Consider the following 16,967-nt stretch of genomic DNA (forward strand, 5'->3'; position numbering starts at 1 on the left):
CAAAGAAAAAAGAATTAGTAAAATAGGTCAAATAGTCACAAAGTTACAGCATTGTAGGTCAAATGCATTCCTTCGTAAAATTCGGTGATTTCGGATTCGTAAAACGTTTTGAAAATATATTTAATCAACAGCCACCACCCATTTTTGGGGGGATAGGTAAAAGTTTCAGAACGATCCTATGGTTAGATTCTGAGAAATCCGATTTGTGGACAAAACACACAAAAAAAAATAACAATAATAATCTTAACAGAAACAATAAGCTTTCATATGTAATATGAAAGCTTAACTAGATCTGCATAGCAGATATGAAAGCTTTCATATTAACTGCAAAGGGGGTTATTAGAATCTATTGAAACAATAAGTATAAATGTCATCAGGTATCTGAAAAATTACATTTACCTTATGAACAAAATGGGAAAAATACAAAACAAAAATTGTCGACTTGTGGCTACCATCCAAGGCATATTTAGAAAACCGTATATTATATTTATAGAGTACGCAGGACAGGAATTAGTTGTGCCTCAATGTACACCGGCCCGTTTCTTGCCTTTAGTTTTAGAGTTAGGTGTGATTTTCAAAAGATTCAATCGGAAATCGCTGAAAATCAATTGGCTTCTTCATCTCATGACCTTAAACACTGTATAAATTTAAGGTCAATCGGATATTGAATTTAGCTTCTAGAGCGTCCACAATTTTTTTTAAAGTGATCAAGGGCAATAACTCTCACGGTAATTATCGGAAATGGCAGTAAATATCAGATATCGCTGAAAATCAATACTGTAGGCATCTTCGTGTCATGACCATAAATTTACAGTCAATCGGATATTAACTTTGGCCTCTAGAGCGTCCACAAGATATTTTGAAGTGATCAGGGGCCACAACACTGCGCATAAATTTAAAGTCAATCGGATATTAACTTTGGCCTCTAGAGCGTCCACAAGATATTTTGAAGTGATCATGGGCCACAACTCTGGCAGTAAATATCAGATATCGCTGAAAATCAATCGCCTACTTCGTCTCATGACCTTAACCACTGTGTATAAATTTAAAGTCAATCGGACATTAACTTTGGCCTCTAGAGCATCCACAAGAATTTTTTTAAGTGATGAAGGGCCATAACTCTGACAGTAATTATCGGAAATCGCTGAAATTCAATTTCAATGTGGGCGTATAAAAATTAACCGATGGCATATAATATTTAATGTATGATAAAGACAAAATAGTCGATTTCGGTTTTTGGTGTTGCGCTCATTTTAAAAAAAAATGTCTTTTACGGATAATGTGTATAGTACTAATAGCAATCACATACGGAAGAGGCGATAAGATCCCTTTGCATTTGGAATTTCAAAATTAATTAAAACCAAATTTAAATTCCGAAAATCGGTTGTTTATTTTTTGCTGAAACTCCTTTTTTTAATCTGATCAAAATGGGAGTAAGTCACAGAGTGGTAATTGGCATATTGTGTCCAAATTTCATGGTTTTGGGACAATCGGTGCCGGTTTCGTGGCGAAATTCCACTTTTTTCGCCCTTACAGAAGCCGTAAATGGCGGAAAAAAACGAACGGCTGGAACCGTGTCAAGAACAAACGATCTGAACGAATGCAGGTATCGCCTTGAAGTTTTCAGTGCACCTAGGTACCAACGTGAAAAGTTCCTCGCCGGAATTTGGTAGTCAACGTACCTTTGGTTCCAGCGTGGCACATGCGCGAAGCAAAAAGAAATTACGGTCGATTTTGGGATTTTGGCTATATTTCGGAGTGGTTTGGTAGATGACGGTGGATCAGCGACCGGGTTGTTTTGCTCTACCCAGGCAACGTTCCTGTGCTCCGATTGCCTTCAAATTTGCACAGAATGTACCTTGGGATTCTAGCTATCACATATTAAAAATAGAAGAGTGTTGGATTCCGATGGGATTCTAGCTATCACATATTAAAAATAGAAGAGTATTGGATTCCGAGAACGTTCAAAATAAATTCAAAACCCACCCCCAACAATCAAAGGTTTTTTGCTTAAAAAATTGCCGTATTTTATCGAATTTTTATTGTTCTTGATATCTGAGGATTTTCTCAATTTAATATGTGATAAATATCATCGCGGCGCAGCCAACCGCTAGAAATTCCAGAGATTTGGACCACCGGAAGGATGCCTCAGCAGTCAAAAAAGGTCAAAATAGGCGATTTCGGTTTCTAGTGTTGATACATCGTTACGGTCATTTTAAAAAATTGTCTTTTAAGGATAATGTGTATAGTACCAATACCTATCACATAAGGAAGAGGCGATAAAATCTCTTTGCATTTGCAATTTCAAAATTAATTAAAACCAATATTAAATTCCGAAAATCGGTTTTTTGCTAAAACTCTTTTTTTTAATCGGATCAAAATGGGAGTAAGGCACAGAGTCCGGGGTGGTAATGGGCGTATTGTGTCCAAATTTCATGGTTTTCGGACAATCGGTGCCGGTGTCACGGCGAAATTCCACTTTTTTCCCCTCATGGAAGCCGTAAATTGACTTGAAGCCAGGGTCCTTGAAGTTGTACAGCTGCACCCGGTGACCGATATTTATTTAACGGGGAATAAGTGATAATTCATATTATAGCAGTAAATAATTAAAATATTTCATAGGGATTATAATAATATGTATATCTTGTCTGGGTACAGGGTTAAAACCAATATTAAATTCCGAAAATCGTTTTTTTGCTAAAACTCTTTTTTTTTAATGGGATCGAAATGGGGGTAAGGTACAGAGTCCGGGGTGGTAATGGGCGTATTGTGTCCAAATTTCATGGTTTTCGGACAATCGGTGCCGGTGTCACGGCGAAATTCCACTTTTTTCCCCTCATGGAAGCCGTAAATTGACTTGAAGCCAGGGTCCTTGAAGTTGTACAGCTGCACCCGGTGACCGATATTTATTTAACGGGGAATAAGTGATAATTCATATTATAGCAGTAAATAATTAAAATATTTCATAGGGATTATAATAATATGTATATCTTGTCTGCGTACAGGGTTAAAACCAATATTAAATTCCGAAAATCGTTTTTTTGCTAAAACTCTTTTTTTTTTAATGGGATCGAAATGGGGGTAAGGCACAGAGTCCGGGGTGGTAATGGGCGTATTGTGTCCAAATTTCATGGTTTTCGGACAATCGGTGCCGGTGTCACGGCGAAATTCCACTTTTTTCCCCTCATGGAAGCCGTAAATTGACTTAGAAAAAAAAACGACGAAAGGCAGGTGACAAGAACAAACGACTTGAACGAATGCAGGTATCACCTTGAAATTTTCAGGGTAACTAGGTACCAACGTGAAAAGTTGCTCGCCGGAATTTAGTACTCATGGTACCTTTGGTTCTAGCGTAGCGCATGCGCGAAGTCAAATCCAGCTAAACTCGAAAACAACCTTGTCGGCACGGAAAACATCAAAGGAGAAATTCGAATTTTTGAAATATTCAAATACCAAACGTTCGACCATGATCCAGGCTATCCTGGAGACATATTCTCTAGGTCACGACCAATTGTATATGTTTTCAAGCCCATAAATGTGGATTTTTCACTAATTGTCATTTTCAATTCAAAATGGCGTCCATCATTTGCCGGAAATCAAAATTGTGTTATCTGCCGTTTTTCGGCTTTCCTTCAAGGATTCGGAAAATATAATTGCCTTGTCTGTAAGTAAAATATCAAAAAAGCCTTATGTAATTTTCACATTTCAAGATGGTGGCATTTCCGGTTTGAGCTACAAACTCAATTTTTTGTGTACGAATCAGTAGTGTCGTAGCTATTAAAGAAACAAAAATCAAGGCAATCTGACCTATATTTCGTCGATTTTTTTGAAAACTTTGATCCTTAATTTCATCAAGGGGAGATAATTTAGAAAATTTCTAATGATATTTTTGAAGTCGCATTGATAAGATCTACTTACATTCTAAATTTCATGAAAATCGTGCAACTATTAAAAAAGTTTTCAAATTGATCTCAACTTCCGGTTCAAAATCACAGCGACGAATTTTCGAAATTCGAAAATTCGAAATTGCAGATTTTAAGTAAATGTTTTAAGGCACCCCTCAAAAAAAGAATTAGTAAAATAGGTCAAATAGTTACAAAGTTACAGTAATGTAGGTCAAATGAATTTGTTCGTAAAATTCGGTGATTTCGGATTCGAAAAACGATTTGAAAATATATTTAATCAACATTCGCACCCCATTTTTGGGGGGGTAGGTCAAAGTTTCAGATTGATCCTATGGTTAGATTCTGAGAAATCCGATTTGTAGAAATGACACACAAAAAAAAAAATAATAATAGGAACAAGTGGTATCAGATGCCTCAGAGAGAATATTCAAATGCTCCTTGTGATACGTTTGTAACACAATTATAACCTAATGTATTACACGGGAGTGGAGTGGGTGGGTCGGGGGGCTTTTCGATTGGCAGGGGACTATTAAAATGGGTAAGCAGAGATAAGCAATTTGATGAAACTTTGTGTATAGTTTCATTACATTAGTACCTTGACCATATTACCTTGACCAAGTTCGACAATGAGCATTCTCTTAGTCAGGATAAGCAAAGCAACTTGATTGGCCGGGACTTTGAATTGGTTGATGCTTTGGGGTATGATAACTTTGGTTATAATGAAGTACTGGAACATAACAACCCAGCTTTTAATTGAGCTAGAATGTTTAAACTTGGTGTAGATGTTCATCAGGTCTTGACTGAACATTTTGAGCTACAGCTTGGCAATTTCATTGGTCGATGCTTTGGGACAAGATAACCTTGATTTCTATCTGACAGAGAGTGATGAAATTTACAGTATAGTTTGATTGCTCGATACTTTTGAAAAAAATATGAAAGTGCGATTAATTAATGTGTCATCTTTTACTTTGGGGTTTTGGCGGGAGACATCAGCCATACTGTTTGCTTGTTTAATATCCCCTATACAATATACGCTCGACCTCATTACCCGAACTGGGGTAGAAAAGTGGGATCTTTGACAATGAGGCAATGAACTTGTACATTCTTTTGCAGCTGCACAAGAGGGAACATCAACGCCGGATTAACCATGGTGGTGGGGAGGGGGGCTGATACCGACCGTGAAGCCCCGCAAGGGGGTCGGGTCAGGGGGTTCTCCCGCTAAGAAATTTTAATTGGAGGCCGAAAACGTGATTTCATGGCATTTCAGGCACTTGTGTCGGAGCCATTTAGAAATACCTCCCCCAGAAAAATAAAATTCTGCCACAAAATTAGCCACAATCCATGCGGGTGCTGTGAAATTTCTAGAGGAGGGAGCTGGAACCCATGAGCCCGTTAAATTCGCCACTGTAAATGAGCAGAGCTACATCAAACCTAATTTTGAGTCCCTCAGTGATAAATAACTTGATTCAAAATCGTATTATAGCCCCAACGACGATTTGATGAATGGAGACCGTAACGTTACGACAAAGTCTAACACTGTAAGTACCAAATAGTCATACGAGATATGTGCATCTCATCAAATTCAGCTTATTCCATACCCACAATAATGTTACGGAGTCAGTGAGTTCAAGTTAGACAATACGCTGACCTTCCACTGACCATGCTTATAATATAAAATCTGTCAATGACAGCTGATTCATTGTTTAGTTTTTTATATGATATATTTAATATCAATAATATATGTATATGCATGCTTTATTTTACTTTACACGACCTCTAAAAATGCCCCAAATCGTAAAAATACGACTTTTTGGATTTCGATCTCCTTTTTTCGGCTACCCCGGACATTTTCAAAAAATGATACAATGATTTCACACAACAGGCCAGCTATTAGCCTCTCGATTGACAAGAGTTTCATCGCCCTCCATTCATTATAACCAATGTCATCGTGCCCTAAAGAATCAACAAATCAGCTTGCTTATCTCTGCTTACCCTAGGCAAAAAATGCTCATCTTTGAACTCAATCATGACATTGACCTAGTGAACGCCTACACCAAGTTTGAACATTCTAGCTTAATTAGAAGGAGAGTTCTTGTGTTCCAAAGTCCCGGCCCTTCAAATTGCTTCTATTTTTCATTTTCATTTCAAAATGGTGACCATCACGTGACCGAAATCAAAATTCTGATCCGATAGATTTTTAGGCATTCCTTCCAGGATTCCGAAAATATGACGCCCGAGTCTGTAAGTAAAATAGCAAAAAAGCCTTTTTGATTTTTCACGTTTAAAGATGGTGGCACTTCCGGTTCGATCGACAAACTCCATATTTTGTGTACGAATCAGTAATTACTTGTCTAGTATCGAATTTTTTTTTTAGGTCATTCTGACCTATATTTCGACGATTTTTTTGAAAACTTTGATCCTTAATTTCACCAAGGGGAGATAATTTAGAAAATTTCCAAGGACATCATTGAAGTCGCATTGGCAAGATCTACTAACATTCTAAATTTCACGAAAATCGCACAACTATTAAAGAAGTTGTCAAATTGGTAATAACTTCCGGTTCGAAATGACAGCAACGAATTTTCGAAATGCCAAAATCCGAAATTGCAGATTTGAAGTAAATGTTTCAAGATACTCAAAGAAAAAAGAATTAGTAAAATAGGTCAAATAGTCACAAAGTTACAGCATTGTAGGTCAAATGCATTCCTTCGTAAAATTCGGTGATTTCGGATTCGTAAAACGTTTTGAAAATATATTTAATCAACAGCCACCACCCATTTTTGGGGGGATAGGTAAAAGTTTCAGAACGATCCTATGGTTAGATTCTGAGAAATCCGATTTGTGGACAAAACACAAAAAAAAAATAACAATAATAATATTAACAGAAACAATAAGCTTTCATATGTAATATGAAAGCTTAACTAGATCTGCATAGCAGATATCAAAGCTTTCATATAAACTTCAAAAGGGGTTATTAGAATCTATGAATCATCAACCACTCTGACGGATGTAGAAAGGAATATATTGTTACTAAATCTGTTGTACTGTTTCTTGTTATGGTAAAGAAAACATGAATACAACTATGAGATTTGTATAGAATTGGCATTAATCAATATATTTATTGTTTAATACTACATGTATATTATAGATACAAAGTGAATTAAATGAACCCAATTACATGTACTTTATATAAGCAATGTTTTTTTATTCATCGTTACTTTGAAATCACATTATTTTCATTGATGATAAAAAGGTTGTATTTGTACCGAATCCAAAAAGTATGTTGTATGACATTGCATTATCTGTACCAATTATTTATTTACAAACCAATATACAATGTTTATTTCTACTCCAATATATTTGTTTCAACCCATGATAGTTTATTCACTCTTCTCACTTAAATACAAGAATAACACACGATTAAATTACTGAAACAAGTAATGCTGGTAGATTATAATTTGATATTGTATACCATTTACTCTCTGTTAGATAAGACGACGTGGTAATCTGTTAGATAAACATACATGGAAGTATATGTTAGATAACTACAATTTATGATATATTTTAAACCAAGGAAGTGGCCTTTCTAAAAATAAAAAAAAATAAAGGAAAATATATTTCATACAATTGTTATACTGTTACTGTTATCGTGAAGAAATATGATTGTTTATTTAATGTTGTTTATGACAAACATGTAATCATGTACATTTTTTAAATAAGAACAATTATGCTACATGTATGAATAACTCTCAAAAATTATGTTTTCATCAATCCAAGTATTTTTTTATTTGTATTACTTGATTTATACTGAATAAAGATTACACAAACATACAAAATGGTGTTGGCTGTGTGACTGAATTCCTCGTTGAGAAGTGGTATCGGGTGTCCCATAGAGAAGAAGCAAACCCTCCTTGTGATACACTTGTGAACATTTTAAAAGACCCATTTCGCTGTGTTCCAGAAAAATCCCAATTATAGCTAGTGCATTACATGGTTGTTGTTGGGGGAAAGGTGGGTCTTTTCTATTGGCAATGATTTACTTTTTATAGGCCCACATTGAAATGTGGTCGTATATTGTCGTCGCCCCCCTTTTGCTGTTAATATCCGATTGACTTTAAATTTATACGCAGTGTTTAAGGTCATAAGACGAAGAAGCCTTTGATTTGCTCTGCCCAGGCAACGTTCCTGTGCTCCGATTGCCTTCAAATATGCACAGAATGTACCTTGGGATTCTAGCTATCACATATTAAAAATAGAAGAGTGTTGGATTCCGAGAACGTTCAAAATAAATTCAAAACCCGCCCCCAACAATCAAAGGTTTTTTGCTTAAAAAATTGCCGTATTTTATCGAATTTTTATTGTTCTTGATATCTGAGGATTTTCTCAATTTAGCATGTGATAAATATCATCGCGGCGCAGCCAACCGCTAGAAATTCCAGAGATTTGGACCACCGGAATGATGCCTCAGCAGTCAAAAAAGGTCAAAATAGGCGATTTCGGTTTCTAGTGTCGATACATCGTTACGGTCATTTTAAAAAATTGTCTTTTAAGGATAATGTGTATAGTACCAATACCTATCACATAAGGAAGAGGCGATAAAATCTCTTTGCATTTGCAATTTCAAAATTAATTAAAACCAATATTAAATTCCGAAAATCGTTTTTTTGCTAAAACTTTTTTTTTTTTAATCGGATCAAAATGGGAGTAAGGCACAGAGTCCGGGGTGGTAATGGGCGTATTGTGTCCAAATTTCATGGTTTTCGGACAATCGGTGCCGGTGTCACGGCGAAATTCCACTTTTTTCCCCTCATGGAAGCCGTAAATTGACTTGAAGCCAGGGTCCTTGAAGTTGTACAGCTGCACCCGGTGACCGATATTTATTTAACGGGGAATAAGTGATAATTCATATTATAGCAGTAAATAATTAAAATATTTCATAGGGATTATAATAATATCTATATCTTGTCTGGGTACAGGGTTAAAACCAATATTAAATTCCGAAAATCGTTTTTTTGCTAAAACTCTTTTTTTTTAATGGGATCAAAATGGGGGTAAGGCACAGAGTCCGGGGTGGTAATGGGCGTATTGTGTCCAAATTTCATGGTTTTCGGACAATCGGTGCCGGTGTCACGGCGAAATTCCACTTTTTTCCCCTCATGGAAGCCGTAAATTGACTTGAAGCCAGGGTCCTTGAAGTTGTACAGCTGCACCCGGTGACCGATATTTATTTAACGGGGAATAAGTGATAATTCATATTATAGCAGTAAATAATTAAAATATTTCATAGGGATTATAATAATATCTATATCTTGTCTGGGTACAGGGTTAAAACCAATATTAAATTCCGAAAATCGTTTTTTTGCTAAAACTCTTTTTTTTTAATGGGATCAAAATGGGGGTAAGGCACAGAGTCCGGGGTGGTAATGGGCGTATTGTGTCCAAATTTCATGGTTTTCGGACAATCGGTGCCGGTGTCACGGCGAAATTCCACTTTTTTCCCCTCATGGAAGCCGTAAATTGACTTGGAAAAAAAACGACGAAAGGCAGGTGACAAGAACAAACGACTTGAACTCGAAAACAACCTTGTCGGCACGGAAAACATCAAAGGAGAAATTCGAATAAAAAATGATACAATGATTTCACACAACAGGCCAGCTATTAGCCTCTCGATTGACAAGAGTTTCATCGCCCTCCATTCATTATAACCAATGTCATCGTGCCCTAAAGAATCAACAAATCAGCTTGCTTATCTCTGCTTACCCTAGGCAAAAAATGCTCATCTTTGAACTCAATCATGACATTGACCTAGTGAACGCCTACACCAAGTTTGAACATTCTAGCTTAATTAGAAAGAGAGTTCTTGTGTTCCAAAGTCCCGGCCCTTCAAATTGCTTCTATTTTTCATTTTCAATTCAAAATGGTGACCATCACGTGACCGAAATCAAAATTCTGATCCGATAGATTTTTAGGCATTCCTTCCAGGATTCCGAAAATATGACGCCCGAGTCTGTAAGTAAAATAGCAAAAAAGCCTTTTTGATTTTTCACGTTTAAAGATGGTGGCACTTCCGGTTCGATCGACAAACTCCATATTTTGTGTACGAATCAGTAATTACTTGTCTAGTATCGAATATTTTTTTTTAGGTCATTCTGACCTATATTTCGACGATTTTTTTGAAAACTTTGATCCTTAATTTCACCAAGGGGAGATAATTTAGAAAATTTCCAAGGACATCATTGAAGTCGCATTGGCAAGATCTACTATCATTCTAAATTTCACGAAAATCGCACAACTATTAAAGAAGTTGTCAAATTGTTAATAACTTCCGGTTCGAAATGACAGCGACGAATTTTCGAAATGCCAAAATCCGAAATTGCAGATTTGAAGTAAATGTTTCAAGATACTCAAAGAAAAAAGAATTAGTAAAATAGGTCAAATAGTCACAAAGTTACAGCATTGTAGGTCAAATGCATTCCTTCGTAAAATTCGGTGATTTCGGATTCGTAAAACGTTTTGAAAATATATTTAATCAACAGCCACCACCCATTTTTGGGGGGATAGGTAAAAGTTTCAGAACGATCCTATGGTTAGATTCTGAGAAATCCGATTTGTGGACAAAACACACAAAAAAATAACAATAATAATCTTAACAGAAACAATAAGCTTTCATATGTAATATGAAAGCTTAACTAGAACTGCGAAGCAGTAATGACGGGTTTCACCGGTGCCACGTTACCCTTGAACTTATGTCACTTCCGGTACCAATGAAACCGTTAAACAGGTTTCCACATAAGCATTGCACACATGAAATAAAATGGACGCAGAAACAACCAAATCCAGCAATCAATTCATTTGCTACATGTCAGTGATCCTGTCAAAATTACATTACTTCCGGTGATAATGAAAATGTTAAATTGGTTTATGAAATCAGAAATAGCATCATCACATGGTGAAAATTTTATGTAAATCCTATAATAATTGCCACCTTGATAGACCAAAAACCTTGAAAAATTACTTGTAGAAAATCGCCTATTTCTCTGCAACCGTACAAGTTAGAAACCATTTTGAGGTATCTGTATGATCGAATGAGTTCATTCTATTTGTTGATTGGAATCAAATATCATAATTTTAAAAACATTACAAATCTGATTCATTTGAATAAAATATCTGTTTTGAAGGCTAAAAATACAGTTTTTGCCAAAATGACGTTACTTCCGGTGATAATGAAAATCTTAAATTACTTGTATGAAATCGTAAATGGCATTATGTATCACACAGTGAAAATTTCATGAAAATCGAATAATAATTGACACTATTATTGACAAAAAAACTTAAAAAGTGACCTGTTGAAAATTGCCTATTTCTCCGCAACTGAACAAGTTAGAAACCATTTTGTGATATCTATATGATCGTAAGGATTCATTGTATTAGTTGATTTGAATCAAATATCAAAATTTTAAACAAATAACAAATATGACTCATTTGAATAAATTACTGGTTTCGAAGGCTATAAATACAATTTTTGCCCAAATTACGTAATTTCCGGTGATATTGAAAATGTTAAATTGGTTTGACCTAGTTAAAATTGACATTACACATCAAATGGTGTCACTTTTATGAAAATCGAATAATAATTGACTCTTTTACAGGCAAACTAGCGTAAAAAGTGACTCATGCATAATTGCTCATTTCTCGGCAACTGCGCATATTACAAATTAATTTTCAAATACATTCTCTCCGTATAGATTATTGCTACGAGTTTATGAAAGTTACGAAGTAATATTTTAAAATATGAAAACGCTGGATGGGTTGTAAATAGCTTAATTTTACACCTTTTTCCACCTTTTAATCGAAATAGCCCGAAAACGGAATCGAAATTAAAAAAACTGGTCCCAACATTTTGTGCGCCTTTAAAGTGCGCACAATTTCAGTTATACCAGATTTGAAAAAAATAATATTTGCTTTCGAAAAATGGTACCTAACTGTCAAAATTGTAGTTTTTTGTCAATTTACGCCACTTCCGGTGCCGACAGATAACACTATTGGTAACAAAAAAAATGACAATTGAGACAACGGAGCATATGAACTTTGTTTTATACAAATCGAACAATAAATAATTAATCTAGGACTGAAAAACGGAATTAGCCAATGGGGGCCAAGGAAAATTACCGAGACCAAAAATTTTCACATTTTTGCCCAAGTCAGAGGACTCGTTATATTTGTGTAAAACACGACTAAAAAATATTCATAAATAAAAAAGTTTTTTGTAAAAATTTAAATTTTCTAAATTTAGCGCCTAATATCTGCAGAGATTTGCTGAAAATCAAAAATCAAAAGTAGCGTAGCTATGTGCCCCGTCTCCGGCTATGCCAAAATGCATCGAAAGTTAAAATCCAATGATTATTGTTAAAATTACTGCAATATTTCTAAAAACGATAGCTTCGGTGATTTCGGACATTTCGCATTGCCGCAGAACGTTCAAAATAGCTTTATCCTCTAAGTCACACCCACTTTTCCGATATAACCGAAGAAATCGTTACGATCCGACAATCAGTTGCTGAGATCTACTCAAAACAAAAGAAGAATAATAATAATAAGAAAAATAATTTTAACAAAAACAATAGTGTTTCACACAAGCTACGCAGTGTGAAACCCTAATAATTTTAGTAATCAGAATAGGCTTTCAGACAAAAGTCTGAAAGCCTAATAAACTAGAACTGCGAAGCAGTAATGACGGGTTTCACCGGTTCCACGTTACCCTTGAACTTATGTCACTTCCGGTACCAAAATTACATTACTTCCGGTGATAATGAAAATGTTAAATTGGTTTATGAAATCAGAAATAGCATCATCACATGGTGAAAATTTTATGTAAATCCTATAATAGTTGCCACCTTTATAGACCAAAAACCTTGAAAAATGACTTGTAGAAAATCGCCTATTTCTCTGCAACCGTACAAGTTAGAAACCATTTTGAGGTATCTGTATGATCGAATGAGTTCATTCTATTTGTTGATTGGAATCAAATATCATAATTTTAAAAACATTACAAATCTGATTCATTTGAATAAAATATCTGTTTTGAAGGCTAAAAATACAGTTTTTGCCAAAATGACGTTACTTCCGGTGATAATGAAAATCTTAAATTACTTGTATGAAATCGTAAATGGCATTAGGTATCACACAATGAAAATTTCATGAAAATCGAATAATAATTGACACTTTTATTGACAAAAAACCTTAAAAAGTGACCTGTTGAAAATTGCCTATTTCTCCGCAACTGAACAAGTTAGAAACCATTTTGTGATATCTATATGATCGTAAGGGTTCATTGTATTAGTTGATTTGAATCAAATATCAAAATTTTAAACAAATAACAAATATGACTCATTTGAATAAATTACTGGTTTCGAAGGCTATAAATACAATTTTTGCCCAAATTACGTCATTTCCGGTGATATTGAAAATGTTAAATTGGTTTGATCTAGTTAAAATTGACATTACACATCAAATGGTGTCACTTTTATGAAAATCGAATAATAATTGACTCTTTTACAGGCAAACTAGCGTAAAAAGTGACTCATGCAAAATTGCCCATTTCTCGGCAACTGCGCATATTACAAATTAATTTTCACATACATTCTCTCCGTATAGATTATTGCTACGAGTTTATGAAAGTTACGAAGTAATATTTTAAAATATGAAAACGCTGGATGGGTTGTAAATAGCTTAATTTCACACCTTTTTTCACCTTTTAATCGAAATAGCCCGAAAACGGAATCGAAATTAAAAAAAATGGTCCCAACATTTTGTGCGCCTTTAAAGGGCGCACAATTTCAGTTATACCAGATTTGAAAAAAATAATATTTGCTTTCGAAAAATGGTACCTAACTGTCAAAATTGTAGTTTTTTGTCAATTTACGCCACTTCCGGTGCCGACAGATAACACTATTGGTAACAAAAAAAATGACAATTGAGACAACGGGGCATATGAACTTTGTTTTATACAAATCGAACAATAAATAATTAATCTAGGACTGAAAAACTGAATTAGCCAATGGGGACCAAGGAAAATTACCGAGACAAAAAATTTTCACATTTTTGCCGAAGTCAGAGGACTCGTTATATTTGTGTAAAACACGACTAAAAAATATTCATAAATAAAAAAGTTTTTTGTAAAAATTTAAATTTTCTAAATTTAGCGCCTAATATCTGCGAAGATTTGCCGAAAATCAAAAATCAAAAGTAGCGTAGCTATGTGCCCTGTCTCCAGCTATGCCAAAATGTATCGAAAGTTAAAATCCCATGATTATTGTTAAAATTACCGCAATATTTGTAAAAACGATAACTTCGGTGATTTCGGACATTTCGCATTGTCGCAGAACGTTCAAAATAGCTTTATCCTCTAAGTCACACCCACTTTCCCAGTAAAACCGAAGAAATCGTAACGATGCGACAAGTAGTTGCTGAGATCTACTCAAAACAAAAGAATAATAATAATAATAATAATAACTAGAACTGCGAAGCAGTAATGACGGGTTTCACCGGTGCCACGTTACCCTTGAACTTATGTCACTTCCGGTACCAATGAAACCGTTAAACAGGTTTCCACATAAGCATTGCACACATGAAATAAAATGGACGCAGAAACAACCAAATCCAGCAATCAATTCATTTGCTACATGTCAGTGATCCTGTCAAAATTACATTACTTCCGGTGATAATGAAAATGTTAAATTGGTTTATGAAATCAGAAATAGCATCATCACATGTTGAAAATTTTATGTAAATCCTATAATAATTGCCACCTTTATAGACCAAAAACCTTGAAAAATGACTTGTAGAAAATCGCCTATTTCTCTGCAACCGTACAAGTTAGAAACCATTTTGAGGTATCTGTATGATCGAATGAGTTCATTCTATTTGTTGATTGGAATCAAATATCATAATTTTAAAAACATTACAAATCTGATTCATTTGAATAAAATATCTGTTTTGAAGGCTAAAAATACAGTTTTTGCCAAAATGTCGTTACTTCCGGTGATAATGAAAATCTTAAATTACTTGTATGATATCGTAAATGGCATTATGTATCACACAGTGAAAATTTCATGAAAATCGAATAATAATTGACACTTTTTTTGACAAAAAAACCTTAAAAAGTGACCTGTTGAAAATTGCCTATTTCTCCGCAACTGAACAAGTTAGAAACCATTTTGTGATATCTATATGATCGTAAGGGTTCATTGTATTAGTTGATTTGAATCAAATATCAAAATTTTAAACAAATAACAAATATGACTCATTTGAATAAATTACTGGTTTCGAAGGCTATAAATACAATTTTTGCCCAAATTACGTCATTTCCGGTGATATTGAAAATGTTAAATTGGTTTGACCTAGTTAAAATTGACATTACACATCAAATGGTGTCACTTTTATGAAAATCGAATAATAATTGACTCTTTTACAGGCAAACTAGCGTAAAAAGTGACTCATGCAAAATTGCCCATTTCTCGGCAACTGCGCATATTACAAATTAATTTTCACATACATTCTCTCCGTATAGATTATTGCTACGAGTTTATGAAAGTTACGAAGTAATATTTTAAAATATGAAAACGCTGAATGGGTTGTAAATAGCTTAATTTTACACCTTTTTTTCACCTTTTAATCGAAATAGCCCGAAAACGGAATCGAAATTAAAAAAAATGGTCCCAACATTTTGTGCGCCTTTAAAGGGCGCACAATTTCAGTTATACCAGATTTGAAAAAAATAATATTTGCTTTCGAAAAATGGTACCTAACTGTCAAAATTGTAGTTTTTTGTCAATTTACGCCACTTCCGGTGCCGACAGATAACACTATTGGTAACAAAAAAAATGACAATTGAGACAACGGGGCATATGAACTTTGTTTTATACAAATCGAACAATAAATAATTAATCTAGGACTGAAAAACTGAATTAGCCAATGGGGGCCAAGGAAAATTACCGAGACAAAAAATTTTCACATTTTTGCCCAAGTCAGAGGACTCGTTATATTTGTGTAAAACACGATTAAAAAATATTCATAAATAAAAAAGTTTTTTGTAAAAATTTAAATTTTCTAAATTTAGCGCCTAATATCTGCGAAGATTTGCCGAAAATCAAAAATCAAAAGTAGCGTAGCTATGTGCCCCGTCTCCGGCTATGCCAAAATGCATCGAAAGTTAAAATCCAATGATTATTGTTAAAATTACTGCAATATTTCTAAAAACGATAGCTTCGGTGATTTCGGACATTTCGCATTGTCGCAGAACGTTCAAAATAGCTTTATCCTCTAAGTCACACCCACTTTTCCGATAAAACCGAAGAAATCGTAACGATCCGACAATCAGTTGCTGAGATCTACTCAAAACAAAAGAAGAATAATAATAATAAGAACTAGAACTGCGAAGCAGTAATGACGGGTTTCACCGGTGCCACGTTACCCTTGAACTTATGTCACTTCCGGTACCAAAATTACATTACTTCCGGTGATAATGAAAATGTTAAATTGGTTTATGAAATCAGAAATAGCATCATCACATGGTGAAAATTTTATGTAAATCCTATAATAGTTGCCACCTTTATAGACCAAAAACCTTGAAAAATGACTTGTAGAAAATCGCCTATTTCTCTGCAACCGTACAAGTTAGAAACCATTTTGAGGTATCTGTATGATCGAATGAGTTCATTCTATTTGTTGATTGGAATCAAATATCATAATTTTAAAAACATTACAAATCTGATTCATTTGAATAAAATATCTGTTTTGAAGGCTAAAAATACAGTTTTTGCCAAAATGACGTTACTTCCGGTGATAATGAAAATCTTAAATTACTTGTATGAAATCGTAAATGGCATTAGGTATCACACAATGAAAATTTCATGAAAATCGAATAATAATTGACACTTTTATTGACAAAAAACCTTAAAAAGTGACCTGTTGAAAATTGCCTATTTCTCCGCAACTGAACAAGTTAGAAACCATTTTGTGATATCTATATGATCGTAAGGGTTCATTGTATTAGTTCATTTG

The 16,967-nt window shown here is 34.4% G+C and overlaps 1 protein-coding gene across 1 annotated transcript in view; it reads right to left on the minus strand.

Annotated features, from left to right (window-relative positions):
- The window catches only part of LOC126830155 (uncharacterized), a 513,485-nt gene that overhangs the window by 94,022 nt on the left and 402,496 nt on the right, over positions 1–16,967 (minus strand). The gene's annotated exons all lie outside the window — the stretch shown is intronic.

This window comes from Patella vulgata, chromosome 1 (genome assembly GCF_932274485.2).
Source record: "Patella vulgata chromosome 1, xgPatVulg1.2, whole genome shotgun sequence".
NCBI classification, from domain to species: Eukaryota; Metazoa; Mollusca; class Gastropoda; family Patellidae; genus Patella; species Patella vulgata.